At 35.9% G+C, this 17,527-nt stretch overlaps 2 long non-coding RNA genes across 2 annotated transcripts; one reads left to right on the forward strand and one right to left on the reverse strand.

The window, feature by feature from the left end:
* Positions 1–4,835: 4,835 nt before the first annotated feature.
* LOC149152656 (uncharacterized) lies at positions 4,836–5,870 on the reverse strand. Its single transcript, XR_016263789.1, has 3 exons — positions 5,635–5,870; positions 5,087–5,205; positions 4,836–4,883 (listed from the first exon to the last, which is right to left on the reverse strand). It is a non-coding gene; the product is annotated as an uncharacterized LOC149152656 (long non-coding RNA).
* A 600-nt stretch (positions 5,871–6,470) lies between these two features.
* LOC149152657 (uncharacterized) lies at positions 6,471–7,178 on the forward strand. Its single transcript, XR_016263350.1, has 3 exons — positions 6,471–6,623; positions 6,806–6,996; positions 7,133–7,178. It is a non-coding gene; the product is annotated as an uncharacterized LOC149152657 (long non-coding RNA).
* Positions 7,179–17,527: the final 10,349 nt, after the last annotated feature.

Consider the following 17,527-nt stretch of genomic DNA (forward strand, 5'->3'; position numbering starts at 1 on the left):
GACCTTACGTTAAGTGAGCGATCGGTGCAATTAGGTGATCGATCTGACATCGGGAGCAAATGGCATATGGAATGATGGATGTGGCGGCAGTAGTAAATGCGAAGGTGCCCCTTTGAGTCTGTGAAGACAAGAGCCAAGATTACACTTAGGGATACAAACTGTCAGAAACCTAGTCTTTATCATAGCTGTATAGCTCGTATGTTAAGTATGCGTATGCTGTCATACATCTCCACCACCATTATAGGTGTAAGTATGCACTATGTGCTTTGAATAGGCAACCCCTGTTGACATCAAGGGATAATAAAAGTAACACAAAAGCTGGAAAAGACACAATGCTTGTGCAACAGCCAGCTGGACTCCACACAACACGGTTGTCATACCTGTAGAGATTGGTGTATTCAATGGGTTTAGTTCAATATGGTCTCGCAGAAATTTTCTGTTTGCCTTGCCTAAATCTGAATACAACAGAAACGAAAGACTCTAGAGTTCTATAAAAATAAACCTTCTTAGCCATCTACATGTTTCCTACATGGAAGAAGGACTATGAACCACTAAATTGCAGAGAAACTAATATAGTATTAAATCTTTTGTAGAAATGGCATACCTGATGTATTATATAGGTGGCAACTTCCCTTATGTGTACCAACAAGTGCTCCCTGATTCCACAGCCAAAATGTAACATTAAAATACATTCAAAGTCCATCCACAACCTCCTCACATAATTGAAAATGTACTCAACTCAATTTCAGCACTCTGCTGGACAGATGGAGGAAAATGTGAATAAACAGGGCAACCATCCAGATCAGAATTAATAAACAGGGCAACCATCCACTTTGACACCCTTAGCAGTGGGGCAGGTGGCCAAAGGGCAATGTTGCCCACTTGCTCCTCACCAGTTTATGGATGCAAGAAGAACCAATTTAACTGGGGATACACTCCAAGCTTGCCAAATATCCTTTTGGGACTGACCAAACCCCATAACAAGTGCAATCAGTGGGGCAGGTGGCCAAAGGGCAATGTTCCCCACTTGCTCCTCACCAGTTTATGGATGTGTTGTTCAGACCCAAAGCAAAGTATAGCAGTATAATAGCATAAGACAAGCTACGATACAATAAGGGATAAGCAATGGTACTACTAAGATGAAACCGGACCCTGGATGTGACTGGAAATGCTGAGATTAAACATTAAAGCCAAACAAATAGAGCAGATCTTGTAGCAAACAATGCTTTTATCAGTTCACCAAATTGCTCAAGAACTAAAACCTAAACAAGTATAGGTTTTAGCACTGTAGTTTATACTTGTTTAAACCTGTAGTTTAGACCAGTATAAACTACAGTGCTAAAACCTAACATCAGTTATTTTGACACAAAAAGAATAAACTCCTCAAAAAAAGCCAAAACCTAACACCAGTTCTTTTGACACAGGGAGAATCAGCTCCTCAAAAAAATTGAACTTTTCTTCCAGTTATCTGATAAAAAAAAATCTAACTTTTCTTCCAGTTATCTTAATGGCCGAGCTTGAAGTCTGACAAGAAAGAAATTGCCTAGCTCAACATCTCTAAGTCTTTGGAAACACAAAACTTATGATAGATTGGGCAAATCAACAGTGAAGCGCTGGGAATCTGGACCTAATTGCTGTTATGAAACAAGTGAACGAGGTAAAGGCCACTTTTGAGTTTATCCCATTTACTCATGTTTATTTTGAATTCAATACACGAGCAGATATGAAAAAAGCTATTATGCAAGAGGGTACTCTACTTGTACCTGAGTACAGAGAAGGTTCTATCATTTCGAAATCTGAGAAATCCTTGTACAAATGTTTTGATGATATTAGCACTATGGAGGACAAATTTATGAATGTATGTAAGGTACTGAAAGTTAGTATAAGCTTCCAAGATAAGCTGTAATGCTTTTTGACTTTTGGAGGAAGACTGTAATAAGTACATTTAGCATCTCTTTTGCTCATATATGAACAGGTGGTCATGATAAGTAACCGATCCAAGAAGGAATGTTCAATGTATATTTGATTTCTATCTTGGAAACATTAATATAAAGATTTGTTTTTCTATGGAAATAAAAAAGGAGACTTAAGCATCGAAAGAAGCATTGATATCATAAAAAGATTATAACCCAAAGTGCTTTGCAAAGGCATGGATAAGCAAGAGTGAGTGCCAATGCCCCAAAAAAAAATTGACGAGTTAATGAATCCATATTAATTAGCAGTTTCTGTTGGTAATAATAAGTGCTCACGCTATATTAATATAGCATTGCAACAATGAAGGGGAAAAATGTGCAGTAAGAATATTCAATGATCAATCTTATCATTAGTAATGGATGCATCAAATCAAGCTCAAAAGATAAATTAGCTCAATACATAATTCACTCCAGCTTGTTAGAATTTCCATATCTCAATACTTGATTCAAGGCATGCAAGTAACAAAGCCGTAACAAATTTTGATCTGAAAAATTGAAGCATTGATAATCCACTAAGTCATGTAACCAGCAATGTGCATGAAGGGGATACAAAATTAAATGCTTCCCTTTTCATTTAAAGGAATGTTTTGACAATATTTTATAGTAGCGGTGATGATACTTATGGGAAGAGTGAAAAATGAAGCGAGAGCACAAGCAAAAAGTAACCCCCACCATTGTAATTGTACCTCTTTTGCATGTCATTTAAACTAACATCCATAATTGATGATCTTGCAAGAAAGCAGTAATGGAAGTCAAGTCAATACAAAAATCAAAACTTACTTCCCATAGAATAGAGTGACATGGGTAATTGTAGGAGCAATGGTTGCAAATCCAAACCCATAAGTCAGAGCAAAAAACAAGCTCATATGTATTTGACCATTCTGATTGTAAGCAGCGAGATCCAGCTCAAATTTGTTGTTCACAATCTGTGAAATATTATAGTTTTAACCTTGGGCTGTGAACAAATCGGAGCTAAAAATAGGAAAAGCCTTTGCATTCTACATGTTAGTGCCCCAATAAGCAAGAGGGACTGCAAAGTATACTACGAAGACATAACCAACCATGACATTCATAATGGCAAAGAATGGAGAAATAAGAGGACTGAACAAGAAGTCTGCGATGGTGCTCCAATCGAAACCAAAGGCACCTAGTCCGAGGCCATTCATGCCGGAGCCAATCTGCTGTATAGAAAGCTAGGAACAAGCTATTACTATAAGAAAACCACTAGACAAAATCAAATAGTATCCCCGGAGATCAAATTGACACTTAGACCTCATACCATTACCATCACTTCTGAGCCTCTTTATATCCATCCATATTGGTACTACAGAGTGCCTTATTCACTTTACCTTTATCGTAACTGGTACTACACTCACAACAGAAGGAATCAATCACTCAGTAGACACCATGAGCAGAGGAAAACACAAGCAACAGGGAAGATCTTACTCTCTTAATTACAACAAATCCTAGAACAAATGCCATGTTATGAATCAAACCACTAGATTTATAGCCCTCAAAACTGAGCTTAGGTACTAACCCTTTGCTTAGACTGAAACACGCCTTGACTGGGCTTTTTCTTACCAAAACCAACCTTACCTATATATACATATATAGACACTAGATCTTCAGGAAATGGATTTCGTTTAGGAATGTGGTATAACCAGAACATATGAATATATATATATATATATATATATATATATATATATATATATATATAATTAATTCCTTCTACAAAATAATCAATAAAATCAATGTGCTTACCTGATTAGTAGTAGCGGTGATGATACTTATGGGAAGAGTGAAAAATGAAGCGAGAGCACAGGCAAAAAGTAACCCCCACCATTGTAATTGTACCTCTTTCTTGTAAACCTCGCAGAGTGCAAAGGCAACAGCAACAATCCCAAACAAGAGAGTGTAGAACCACCATTGTGGGATGTCAGGGTATTTTCGCATCAATTTAGTATGGATATCAGGCTGATTGTTTTTGGATGCTGCTACAAAACGCTACCATATTTCCCTGCACCATAACAACGCATGTCATTTAAACTAGCCAATCTGCTGTGCTGTGACAGAGTGAGGCCAAATCCAGCACACCCACGATACACTGGTCAGGGTTGAGAATAGATAACCAGGGAATACATAGTAGCAAAAGCTGCAGGTCATGGCCATGAAGAAGAAGGTGTTACGAGACATCCCCTTTCCATGGTCTTTCTCATGGAGTACCGTGCATGTCAAACACAGAACCTTCTCCATTACCAATTCTCACAGTATAATTAAATGAAAAGTAACTCAATAAGTGGACTGGCTAAATTTGTTTTCAGAATTTCGTAAGAACTATTTTTCTGAATTTCACAACGAAAAATTATTAAATTTAACCACTTATCAAGTAGTAGATCCATTAACACCACTATGATTTACTTAAAACATTCCCAAGAAATATTGACATTTTTATTATACCGGAACAGGGTCACCTGGACCAGTGTGCTTGGCCACCACATGTGTGCAGGTTCTACAACATACTTACGGAGCAGTCCAGCCCATCCGTATCCTCATCTTGCAAAAAGAATGCTGGAAGATGCAACCATACCATGTAGCTCCCAGACCCATAACCTGAAAGCTAGAAAGCCAGCCAGCTACATAGCAGCCAGCTACATAGCATAAGGGATAGGTAGCATAAGTACCATAAACTGTCTTTTAACTGTAACTGTTTGAGCATTGTGTTTTGTATGTTAAATCGGTAAGTTTGGTCATTGCATACTTTCTGTGAATCTAGGAGATTGGTCCCCCATCGCCAGGGCTTCACGAAATAATTCATGCTACTGCTGCCGTTAATGCCTCACCAGAGCTACTTGTGGAGGGATCTTGCGAATACAGGCACTGAAGATGATTTGTCCCATGATAGCTAACCTGCAACAAGTTTATTAATAAATTAACTACGAATGTTGAAAACAATACAGCCAAGTACTCATATTTGCGTCAAAGATACCAATCAGTTTAAATTAACTCTTCTGAGTGCAAAAATTGACAAATTAAACATGGGACAACAAAAGCTAAACTCTCAATTTGAAGAATGAGACAAAGTTCAAACAAAAATAATACTATTCAAATACCTCCTCGCCTGGCTGACCAACTGGCCTTGATCTTTTCAAGAGATGTTCAGAATCTGCAGACTGGTAATCTACTGGTGGGGTGTTGACTGGAGGGGTCCTCGGACGCTTCACCATAGCAGCTAAAAAATGATTTTTACAAGAGTTTTACTAAGGTTCTATGGTCAAGAATGAAATATGTCTACAGACTATTTAATCACTACATATCAAAGTATTTGCAAAACTCTGAGCAAAAAGACTAAAAAACATATATCACTATCTATACAAACATGCCATTGCTATAAAATCGAAGAAATGAGATTGCATCCCAGCCAGAGGCAGAGACAACTTACCTGGACTTGTTGCTGAACTAAGCCCTACAGGGCCTGCAGAAAGTGAAGTATGAGGCACAGGGGCAGGATTAGCGATCCAACCTGCAAGGGATATCAAAGTATTTGCAAAACTCTGAGCAAAAAGACTAAAAAACATATATCACTATCTATACAAACATGCCATTGCTATAAAATCGAAGAAATGAGATTGCATCCCAGCCAGAGGCAGAGACAACTTACCTGGACTTGTTGCCGAACTAAGCCCTACAGGGCCTGCAGAAAGTGAAGTATGAGGCACAGGGGCAGGATTAGCGATCCAACCCTGCAGACTCGTCAACAAGAAACATGCCAGTTTATGTTGCAGAAACTATGTGTTGAAGTATAGCTACGATGCAGCAAGTCCCTACCAATAGAGCAGAACAGGGACAAAAGCTGCAAATGGAACAAAGAAATTCACTGTCGTGATGCTAAAAGGCTCAACATGTTTTCCTTTGCAGAGATGGAATTCTCCTCCAAACATGGCTCATTCACCTACAGGAAGAGAGAAAGATTAACGAAGCAAATGAAATAATGGAATGAAGGAACTGATTAATCAAAATTTATTTTTTTAAAGAGACGGTGAGGTAGACACGTCTCATGCATGCAGGGCTATGAGATTCTTTAAATTAAAAATAAAAATTTGAATGAAAATTAAAAAATAAATACAATAACCAAAAATATAACTAAATAAAATAAAAAATTGAAGTTAACTGCCAAGTGGGCCTATTTGTTTCTAACTCTAGCTAATGAAGAGGCAGAAAGAAAAGGAGGAGCGCTTGGGCTGGGTCAAGAGGCAAGCAAGTTCAAGAAGACACGTGGGAGCGACTGAAGCCTCGACGTGTGTAGCCAAACAACCAGCTGTGGCAGTGCATGATCTCCCCATTTCTTGTTTGATTGAGTGGCCAACACATATCTTCATCCTCCAACCTACTCTACTCTCGTGATAGAGTCCGTCAAAAGGAGTGCACCCCACTTGCATCACGCCCATTCACGTTCTTTTCATATCTAAATATTCCAATAGAGATGCAACGAACCTGGCGATTCGCGCCCATTCACGTTCCTTTCATATTTAATTATTCCAATACAGATGCAAGAAACCCGGCGATACAATTCTTTCGCCCAAGAATAGGAAGGAGCTCGTTATCTTTTGGGGGTGGAGCTCACAACATCTCAGAGCCGAACTTCTCCTGGTAAGGCTATTTATTGTTTCAATTTTGCAATATTTACAGAACATCCAATTTAGTTGAGCATGCAAACGAGTTAAGGATATGAATGGATAACTACATTTACAAAAACTCATTTATTTAAATTTATTTGTTTCTGTATTATTATAGATCCATGAACTAAGTTCATTGATATGTTTATTTCATAGATACCAGATCTTTGGCAAGCCTTGGCAATGGCAGAAGAGAAAAGGGCAGTTGAATTAGCTTTGCAAATGGACAAATCGGGCCGACCTCCAGGGAATGACAAGCATGACAGTCCATCAATAAATGATAATTTCCGTTCGTGGTCAACAGCCCAAAATACCAGGCGGTTTGAAAACCATGCCTTTCATAATAGGTAAAATCGGTAACTGCATTTAATCTCAAATAATTAGCTCTAGGGTTTGATAGTTGAGGGGCAGCCCGATACCCAGACAGAATTAAATGGGTAGGGTTATAATATGAGCCTTGATTTATCTTTCGTTGAAATGCAGGTAACGAGACCTGCGAGAAGCTAGCAGTGGTGGGCGTGCAAGCGAACATGATGGTTTACCTGATTACCAAATACAACATGAAGAAAGTGGCAGCTACCAGTATGTTGAATGCCTGGTCTGGAACGATGGGCCTCGCAACTCTGCCCGGCGCCTTTCTGGCAGATTCCTACATCGGCCGATTTGGAATGATAACCATCGGTTTTTTTTCATATGTTCTGGTCTGTATCTTATCGATCAGCCTTCATTTGAATGCATCAACGTTTTTTCTTAATCAACCTGATCCGGAAAAGTATTGCCCTTGGTTTATTATAATTCAATCTGCAGGCAATGTTTATTCTGACGCTCACGGCTGTAATCCCGGGATTCTTGCCGTCTTCCTGCAGCGCCACGGACAAGAAGCTGAACAAATGCGAGAGTGCATCTGCGGGGCAATTCGCGCTTCTGGTTTTGTTTTTCATATTCATGGGGTTTAGTGCTCCCAAGAAGCAGATAAGGAAGATTCCTGCAAAGGGATCCAAAAAAGGATGCATGAAAGGCAAAGGAGGCCCTGAAAATGGGCTCTGCAATTACAGAGGAGTTAGGCAGAGGACATGGGGTAAATGGGTTGCTGAAATTCGCGAGCCTAACAGAGGCGCTCGCCTCTGGCTCGGCACCTTCGCCACTGCAGAGGAGGCTGCTCTTGCCTACGATAAAGCTGCCAGGGCGCTCTATGGTTCCTCTCGACCTTCTTATTCTCATGAACGAGCTCGGGAAAAGTATGGGAAGAACATTAGATTTATATAAATCGCATGCGGTCAGATCAGTTTCAGAATGGGATGATTAATTCGTCGATGAAGGAGTCACAGAAAGAGAAACCTGATAAGGCTGTTAGCAATGGCTCTGGGGAGGAAACGGCCATGATGCCCAAAAGAATCGTATCCATGCGGACAAGATCTGAGGCATCCCTGGTAATAATTGAATTCTTACTTCTTTACTATGCACCTACTTTACTTTTACATACACTTGCCTGATTTTTTAATAAGCAACGTTATTAGGCTACTGAGTCTCTGAACAGAGTCAAATGTAAACGTTATTAGGCTGCTGAGTCTCTGAACAGAGTCAAATGTAAACATTAATAAGTTCATGTTTAACTTCCTTACCTATGAGTTTCTGATTTGGAAAAGGGCATACCTTGTTTACAGAACGAAAGCTCCAGACGCACAAAACGAAAGCTCCTGCGTCTTCGACTTCACCGAACGACGATCGACCCACTTTGCTTGGTCACCACCTAGCGGCCCTGAGACGCAAAGAGATCTACGGAAGGCGCCGATACCCTCAATCTTTACATCCAAAGGTGCCTGCCTTCGGCCTACACTAGCAGGAATTTCTGTAAATCTCAAAGCCATTAGACTCAATACAGAAGCAATATATTAATTATATTAACGCTTGAATATGGATCTGGCTTCAACGCAGGTGGTTCTAATTGTGTGTATTGTTCCAGTCTCTGTTCAAAACAACTGCACTGGGTATAATAAAAAAAAATAAAAAACAAGAGGGGAGCAATGAAAGAAAAGAATGTTTCAGGAGAGAACCGCAGAGATTGTGCGAGCCTCAGAGAAAAGACGAAAGCTCCAGACGCACAAAAGAATACAAGCTCAGCTATGCAGCAAGGGAAAGTGGGCGGGGAATGTATCACAGCAAAGAGGCAAGAAAGACAGCATCTGTTGTCCATGCAGAGTGACACATTGCAACAACGATATGAACCGGTTCAGCCTCCTCAGATACCTCAAATGTAATAAGAACATAAAATGCCTCAGATTTAATGCTGGCATTAGTCTGACGGTTAGCGAGAATGCAGCAGGCTTAAATTGGTTTTAAGCTATGGTCGGGCCTCTTCCGCCTCGGGAAGAGGCCAAATAAGATGGCAAAGGTTCCAGGCGCAATAGAACTTTGGCTATGTAGGCACATCACCTCACAGCACATTTCCAAACTTTAGACTAATGACCAAACTTTAGACTAATGACCGAATAACCCTCGCCAGCGACTAAGAAGTAATGCTAAGTCCCTGTCGATCGATTACAATAGTCCCTGCCGAATGCCAGATGGCAGGGACTAATAAGAGTTATGGACGTTTTGGATACTTTGGAAAACAAATATTAAAAGAAATAACAATAGTTTACATAAATTATTCAAAAGCAAAACAAATTATTCATGGTTTCCTTGCTTTACGGGATTGAAGCATCTCGAGCTTGTTCAAATATCAAGATTCTATTGATTTATTGGAATGAAGTGAAGTGTGGTGGCTCAAATGGATATGATTATATGAACAAAATGGTAGGTATGGACGCTCATGAGTTTTTAAAACCGGTGGTTGTTTTTTAACAATGTTATAATGTTAAACAAAATCAGGTATATTTTTGGAAAAAATAATGTTAGATGTGTATTAAGTTACAATATTATGAAATAATTATAATTATATATATATATATATATATATATATATATATATATATATATATATATATATATATATATATTTTGTTGATATTTTTTAAAATGTTAATATAATAAATTAATTGTTGTAACCTATAATAAGAATTTGATTAATAATATTTTAAAATTAGTGTATAATTTTAATTTCTATTACTTAAAGTTATGTAAGGAAATGTTTAAGATTTTAAATATATTTATATTTACATTATCAATATGAATTGGATTTCATGTTTTTTATTTTTTCTTTTGATTTGATGAATTTACTTCTATTTTTTCATGATTTTTCATGTATTTGGACTCTTATTTAAAGAATTATGTGGGACATATCACTCACTAGCTTCATCTTATGTTTCTTTCTCCCATCACTTTCATCTTTTATCCAATTATAGAGAGCATTGAATTTTCAATGTAATGATTGATTTAGATGATGATAGTTTATTTTCGAAACAAAAAGACCTATCTCAAAATTGATGATTGGTGTTGTTTAAGTGACTTACATGTGCAATGAAAGCCTTTAAAATATTCAACATTAAAGGTAGTGCATAACACAATAGTTCACATCAAATCCTGTGAAAATACCCGTTTCATGTTCTAATTAATGCTTTACTAATGCATGTTTTAATTCTACATTGTGGAAATATCAAAGCCTATATACCTGATAATATAAACCAAAGAGTCATTTATCTTATATTAAAGTGATTATTGTACACCTATTTTAATCCTTCATAATATTAACCATTTTTACCTCCATTTAGTTCATTGTGCATTTCGCCCCTTCAATTACAATGAACAATGTATCTATGGGACTATTACAATGGAATGTTGAGCCATACATAGATTTCAATTAGCTTTGGATGGAATATTTTTATAGGAATATATTCATGTAGGCTAATAAGAAATCAAAAGGAACAAACTATCTTAAGATTTTTTCCATATATTTACCCTAGTTCTATGTATGAAGATCACTTCAACCCCTAAACTGTGAGCAACCCTTTTTCTCTCCACTCCTCTCAACTTTTCGTTAGGCTAGTGTCAATAGTGGGGTGGCACCTACATTAAACCTGTATGGATGTCGGCAAGAGGTATTGGCCATCTAGACCTCCATAGGTAAGGAGCTCACCATGGGTTTACTAAACCCTATTATTGCTCACAGGCTTCATTTTTTATAGAATTTATAAGAGTAATGCATATAAATTGCTTTAACTATCTAATGCAAGACACTAGGCTCTGCATGAAATAAGTAAATTATCATTGTTATGCTAGTATAATAAAATTTCACTTGTTTTCTTTATTTTGAAATTTTTAATCTTCCATAAAGTTTTTTCCTAATTGTTGAAGAATATTGTAATTTTATGTTTCATGAGTCATACTTGGTATCCTAAGTTTGTTGCACTCAATACTACAATTAGGGTTACTGAAATGACATATGACCGAGATGGAATAGTTAAATTTGGACATAATAGTTTCAAGAGGACCCAGTGATAATGGAGTTAATGAAGATTCACTAATGTTAAATGCAGAAACCTTTTGAGTAATATGTATGTTTTTATATCCTTGGATTTTGGAATCCTTTCAGTTATTTAGTGACACAATTTGGATGTTGGGCTTATTGTTTCTTAGCAATCATATGTGGCTAACTTATGGACCTTCTTTCCTTGCCCCCGACATTCTTCGTTATACCTATTTATGTGGTGTGACCTAGGAGTCACTTTACAACCACCATAATTATGATAGTCAATTAAGATATCATTCCTTTGGTATCCACTATAGAATTCAACTTCAATCACTATAGCTATAATGAGCATTGAGTACACTAAATGGCTTTACATTGTAACTTCAAACAACATCTAGTACTCTTAGTATGCAACAATTGCCAAAGAATAAGTAAATAGGAATATAATATGTATCTAGACGTGTGCATCAAACACATGTCTTCCTCTGCTCCCCAACTACAATTAGAGGAATAAAAATTGATCTATTAGTATGTAAGGCCACTAACTCAAGATCAATAGAAACATAAAGGTAGAGACACACATGGAGCTTTAGACCACTAACTTATTAAGGTAATCAGTGATATGAACACATGTGCTTATGTTTTTAATTTTTTTATGATGTCCTTAGAGGTGAGCATGAAATTGAAAATAGATAAACCAACTTGGTTAAAATGGATTTCATAATAAAAACATCCATTAGATCCTTTTACTTAACTAGTAACTCAAATTTGACTTAACATTTTTTATGATCGTGATGATTTCTATTTGTAAGAATGTCAAAGTTACATTTAGTTGGAATTTTACATTGTATATAGATCATATGAATCTGTATGGTTGGTTTAAATAATTCTAATGCAATTGGGAAATAAACCTCAATGACCCATACTTTCCTTATTTACCACCATATTTTGTAGGTAGTATCTCTTCTTTTCCATTATAACTTTGAAAGGTTTTGTTTGATAACACAATAACAGAATTTCCTACAAGTTTTTATAGGTTTAAGATTAATTCCCGTTGAATCATTCAAATTCAACTTCAGAGATGCTTGCAAAGGAAGAAAATGTAGTATCAAAATTTTAAAATTTAGCTCCAATATGCATTGGGAAGACTCTCTTATCTCAAATTACAATATATTTGTTTACTATAACTCAAATTTGTACATGTTTCTTGCCCATGGGGCATAGAATAGACGGTGATGGGGTGTATTGTTAAATCACTATGTGGTGTGAAGGTAATTGGTTCACAACTGTGCAAGGAAAAATCCAGTCATGTTAAGGGATAATGTGGCCTAGTCCAGGTGCAATCCTCGAGTGATTTTGATGCCCCTAGGCCATAGTTTATCAAGCCAAAGGTTAAGCCTATAGTTATCTTTGGAGTACACATACAACTTGACAAACAAACAGATAATTACACATGTTCTTTGGATTGTTTAATAAAAATACTAGTTAGCATAAGAATAAAAAGATATCTAGATTTCCAAACATGATAAACTTGTACAAAATACGACCTTGTCATTGAAAGAAACATGGTCACCCTTTGTAGAGGCTTCTAAAACTTCTATAAAAAAAAATCTAAAGTTAAACAAAATTTACAAAACACTAAGCACCAATACTTGGTAAAGGAATTTTGACTTTAAGCTTCCAAATGGATCTCTGTTATGGGCTAAACGTTTTGGTTTATTGAAGAATTTAACTATTGTCATTCTTCATAATTGTATTTGAGTCATGATGTAATATATTTGTCAAGAAAAAGAAAACAATTATAAAAATAAAATTTATTTTATTTTATGAGCATGGGTTTCATGCTTCTAGGTCAAGCCTCCATTGTATACTTTTAGGTTTCTATCAAAAAATGGAAATTCATAGACCCTTCTCGGGCTTTGCATGTCAAGAAATGCAATTATTTTGTCATGATTTCCTCCACTACCAAGTAGGACTACCCACAGTTGAAGTTGGCATAATAATGGAGCCTCAAACCACTATATATAGCCACAAAATTGACCATTTTTTAGAGAAAGCAAGAGATGATTCAAATTGCAATTTTAGAGAAAAGAAGAAAGTGTGAAATACTAAGGAAGCCTCTATCCAATCATCAAAAGGACAAGCAAAGAAGACAAGAAGTCTAGAGAAGGAAGAGAAAGTATGGAGTTTTTTTCACATTTTGTCACACATGCTATGAGACCAAGATAATTTGAAGACAAAGCTTCAGGGTTGTAGAGAAGGTCAATATTTTGTTGAAAAGCTTATTTCGACTAAAGGAATGTTTGGCTAAAGGAAGATTTGAATAAAAGAATATTTGAATAAAATTTTGATTTTGGAGGCTGACTTGATGGTTGAAGGAGAGTCTGTAAGGTCTTGGTTGTCTCAATCTGATTTTCATCTACTAGTGGAAGAGTTTGACTATGTTTCCCCTCCATGGCGGTTTTTCCATGGCTGAGTTCCTACATGTTGTGTTATTTGTTTTGTTTGTGATATTAATTGATAGACATATGTCTTGATAATAAATAGAAAGACAAATTGATAAGCAAAATCACAAGATAGTGTCAAAGACTAGAGAAATCAATTTAAATAAGCATTAATTAAGCTACCCTAGATTTCTCAACATAGTATGAGAGCAAGGTTCATTGGCATAAGGGAAGTTAGAAGGTCACAATAATAGTAGAGGAATAGTTCGTCGGGACTAAGATTCTAGAAGGAAAATTTTGAGCAAAGAAGTTGACTTCTAGGCATGACCCCTCTGATTAGGTCACAAGCCTAAGCAATACGATTGACTTTGAAGAGTATAGGAGCATTATTCTTGAAGATCGAAAAGCCAAATTAATATCCCATTCAAGGTCAAATCCTTTTGGTAGGATTGAAGTCTTGGGTCTATATATTAAGGTATGAAATCACCTTTATAATTAGAATATTGTGTCACCTTAGGGATCCAAAATATTCATAAGTATATGCATTTTTATGAATAATCACACCAAGGAATAGAGACAAATTTGAGGGCTAGACATCTAGCAAGAAAAGGACCTAGTGTTGAGATGATTGGTGGCACTGTAAGTATAGTTAAAAGGATCAACTTGAAATTACAGTCATAAATAACTGTGCATATATAAAAATACCAAGACAAAAATTTGAAAGATTTGTGACAGTCACCTATATAAAGTATGAATTTTGAATGTAGATATAGCAGTTGATATCACTTTGGAGAAAATCAAAGATCAGTGTGATTAGAGAGATCCAAAAATGGCATCCCAAAAATTAGTGAAGTTTGTAATTTTTATGCTTAAATAAGTGAGTGAATTCTGAGTTAAGAAGGACTAGAGACAATCCTTGAAGCAATCAAAGAGACTACTTGAAGGAGAAATCAAAATTGAATCTTAGAAACCTATATCCAAGTTTTGTTTTCTAGTTAAGGAAGTTGTCATTTTTCTGTGGTCTGTAGTCATAAGGACCTGAGTACATATATAAATAATATCTAAGCTTAGTGGCTTAAAATGATCACGATGTTTGGTATAATAATATTCGTGTTGAGAAAGACAAAATCTCAGCCTTTTAAAGTCCATCAATTCATGGAGTGTTGAAATAGATTAAGCTCATTCTCAGAAACCAATTGTATAGTTAAGAGAAAGTAGCTTATGGTCCTCATCAAATTCAAGTGAGTATTTTCATTAATCACTATGTTATAGCCTTCTAATACTATGTCTTCGTATTGTAAGAAGAGCAACAAGATCAATGGAACATCAGTCATTCAATCATGAAAGGCAAAGGTGTCTTATCTTCAGGTATGTATAGTATGTTGTTTTGTCAACGTCTATTGTTTTAAAAGTTTAGTCACTTGTGTGATCCTAAGGTTTGTAAGTTTTCATTATGTCTAAGGATTGTAAACCATAGATAGTTCATATGAAAACCCTCACTTTTATTAGAAACCCTATCTCATAGTGTTTAAGGTTTGTAAGATGTAAGATAATTCTTGGCAGGAATAAAATTTAATGATGTCTAAATTTTGAAATAAAAAATCCCTAGGAATTCGTTATCTAAAATGAAATGAAAACTCTAAGAAATCATCTCTTTCTTGTACTTGTATATTTTGGTCATACTTGTTAATGAATATTGCAAGTATATATTGAAGGAAGTAAAGATAAGGTAGACATGTTAATAATAGGAATAGCAACTTGATAAATCAAGTTGGATCCTTAGGCACAAGTTGACTCATATGGAAATAGAACACGAATATACTAAGAGGGAGTCCTTCAATAGGGAAACCCTTGAAGGTTTGTAAAAAGTGAAAACCAAGGTATGTCAAAGATCATATGATTTGTAGATAATCCTCTTTACACTAAAAGGGTGTGATAATTTTGAAATTTTGTTTTGTATTGCTAACTCTCTCATCTCTAGGTTTTCTTTGAATCATAAAGATTCTTGTTAGTGTGACTAATATCTAAATTGACTATACCCTTATCTTGTTATCTTTTGCCATTAGGGTTAACTATAAAACGCTAGTCCTTTTATGCTTAAGGTATGTTAACAATAATGATGAAACCCTAATCTACTTAGGGTTTGTTGATAAAACATATAATATCCTACTCTGTTGATGTTTAGGATTTTGGTAATAAATAAGCCTTACTTTTTAGGGTTTTTCATTGATATCTAGGCTATATGAAGAAAACCTATATTTTTATGGTTTGTTAAATTAGGGTTTATGAAAAAACCCATGAAATAATTAATGAAAGATACGAGAAATGAAATCCTAGGTGTGTGTGCTTCCATTTAATTAAAACTATAGCTTGTTCCAGTTATTGTATATCTAAGATTAAATTTTTTATGTTTGTATCTAGGGCTTAGGAACAAACCCTAGTAGAGTTTGATATACAATTCTAGGGCATTATGGTAAAACCCTCGATATAAAATTCTTTTATTATGATTGAAATGCTAACTCGATATCTTGCTGACATGTAATCTAGGGTTTGTGACAAAAATCCTAGCATAGATGGATATGAAATATGTAACCCTTATTGAATGTAAACCTAACTAGGTTTAGGGTTTGATATCTAAATTTTGATTTATTATGCTCCGATTATGATGACATTCTAAACCTATATTGATAAAGTTTACTTCGTGCTCTATATTTGTTCTTGGTTGAAATTGTTGTCAAAGATTTGAAAGTATGTGATCTTGAATATGTTGAAGATGTTCACCTACCACATAAATAAATATAACTTGATAATAATTATCAGCATGATGGACAGAGGGAGATGTAAGAGTGATGATGACATTAAAGATGAATAGATGATCTTGGTTTCCATAGAAAGCATGATTCTTTGAAAGGTTGAATTTTCTCCGATCATTATGATGATACAAATAAATGATCCTATGTGGCTGGAAGAAAGAAGTTCTTATTATAAATAAGAAGCTTGGATAAAGAAATGGTATATCTCTTGAGTTAAGAGGGAGGGTGTATCATGAAAAATATAAGACCTTGAAGAAAGAATGTGATTTGAGAATAGATAAAGAACTACAAATAGTTGTTCGTGATTAATGAATTTATAAACAAGATTTAGATGTTCTCAAAGAAGTGCCAAAGGTCGAGTTTGGTGCTACTAGAAAATTGAAGAAGGAATCTTTCAATGAAATTTGTTTGAATAATATGATGATGATCTAAACAACATCAAAATATTTGAAGGCCCCATAGATTTGTGCTAACATATATATATTTGAAAATTTGTTAGTAATTGGGGTTGTGATTGTACAAGAAGATCTCTCCATAAGAAAGTTGAACATATTGGAAGCATGCTTGGACTGGCAAATATATCTGATTTAATTGATAGGGAGAGATGAAGCATCTTGAGGTGACAAGATGCTTTGGAGTACATATGGCCAGCCTATGATGATTTCTAGATCCTAAAGTTGGGAAGGTATAGTTGATCTTGTGGAGCTCCGACCTTGGATACAATACCTAGATCATTGGGTTGGTGTTAGAGATGAAGCATGATGGTACATGTAGTGGCTAAATCTTGGAGCACACCTTATTCCCAATCAGTTAGATACCTCGGTCAAGTATCTAATCTTTAGCATTGTGTATGATATGACTCTTCATAGAACATATCACTTTGAGTCCATCCTTGTACTTATATATATGTATAATTATGAATAACTCCCTTATTAAGAGGGAGTGTTGAATAAGATTCACTTTCCGAGCATGATGAAAGAGACTAGGAGTTAGGAGATGGAAAATCACACAGATCTCTGAGACACGTAATTTGTGACCCCAATGGCAGCCCACAGAGGAGGGAGCTCCACTCCCTCCTACAAGGGTGTTGTGGCTGGCAGAGACAAGACCCATCTAAGTAATGTCAGAGGCATAGGGGAAGAAGAAAGTAGAAGTAAGGAGAAGGAGACAGATGGGGCAGATTCAAAGGAAAATAGCAACACTAAGGACAAGG

Source organism: Pinus tabuliformis, chromosome 9 (genome assembly GCF_031772625.1).
Source record: "Pinus tabuliformis cultivar Carrire ecotype Pingquan chromosome 9, CPIR1, whole genome shotgun sequence".
In the NCBI taxonomy this organism is placed as follows: Eukaryota; Viridiplantae; Streptophyta; class Pinopsida; order Pinales; family Pinaceae; genus Pinus; species Pinus tabuliformis.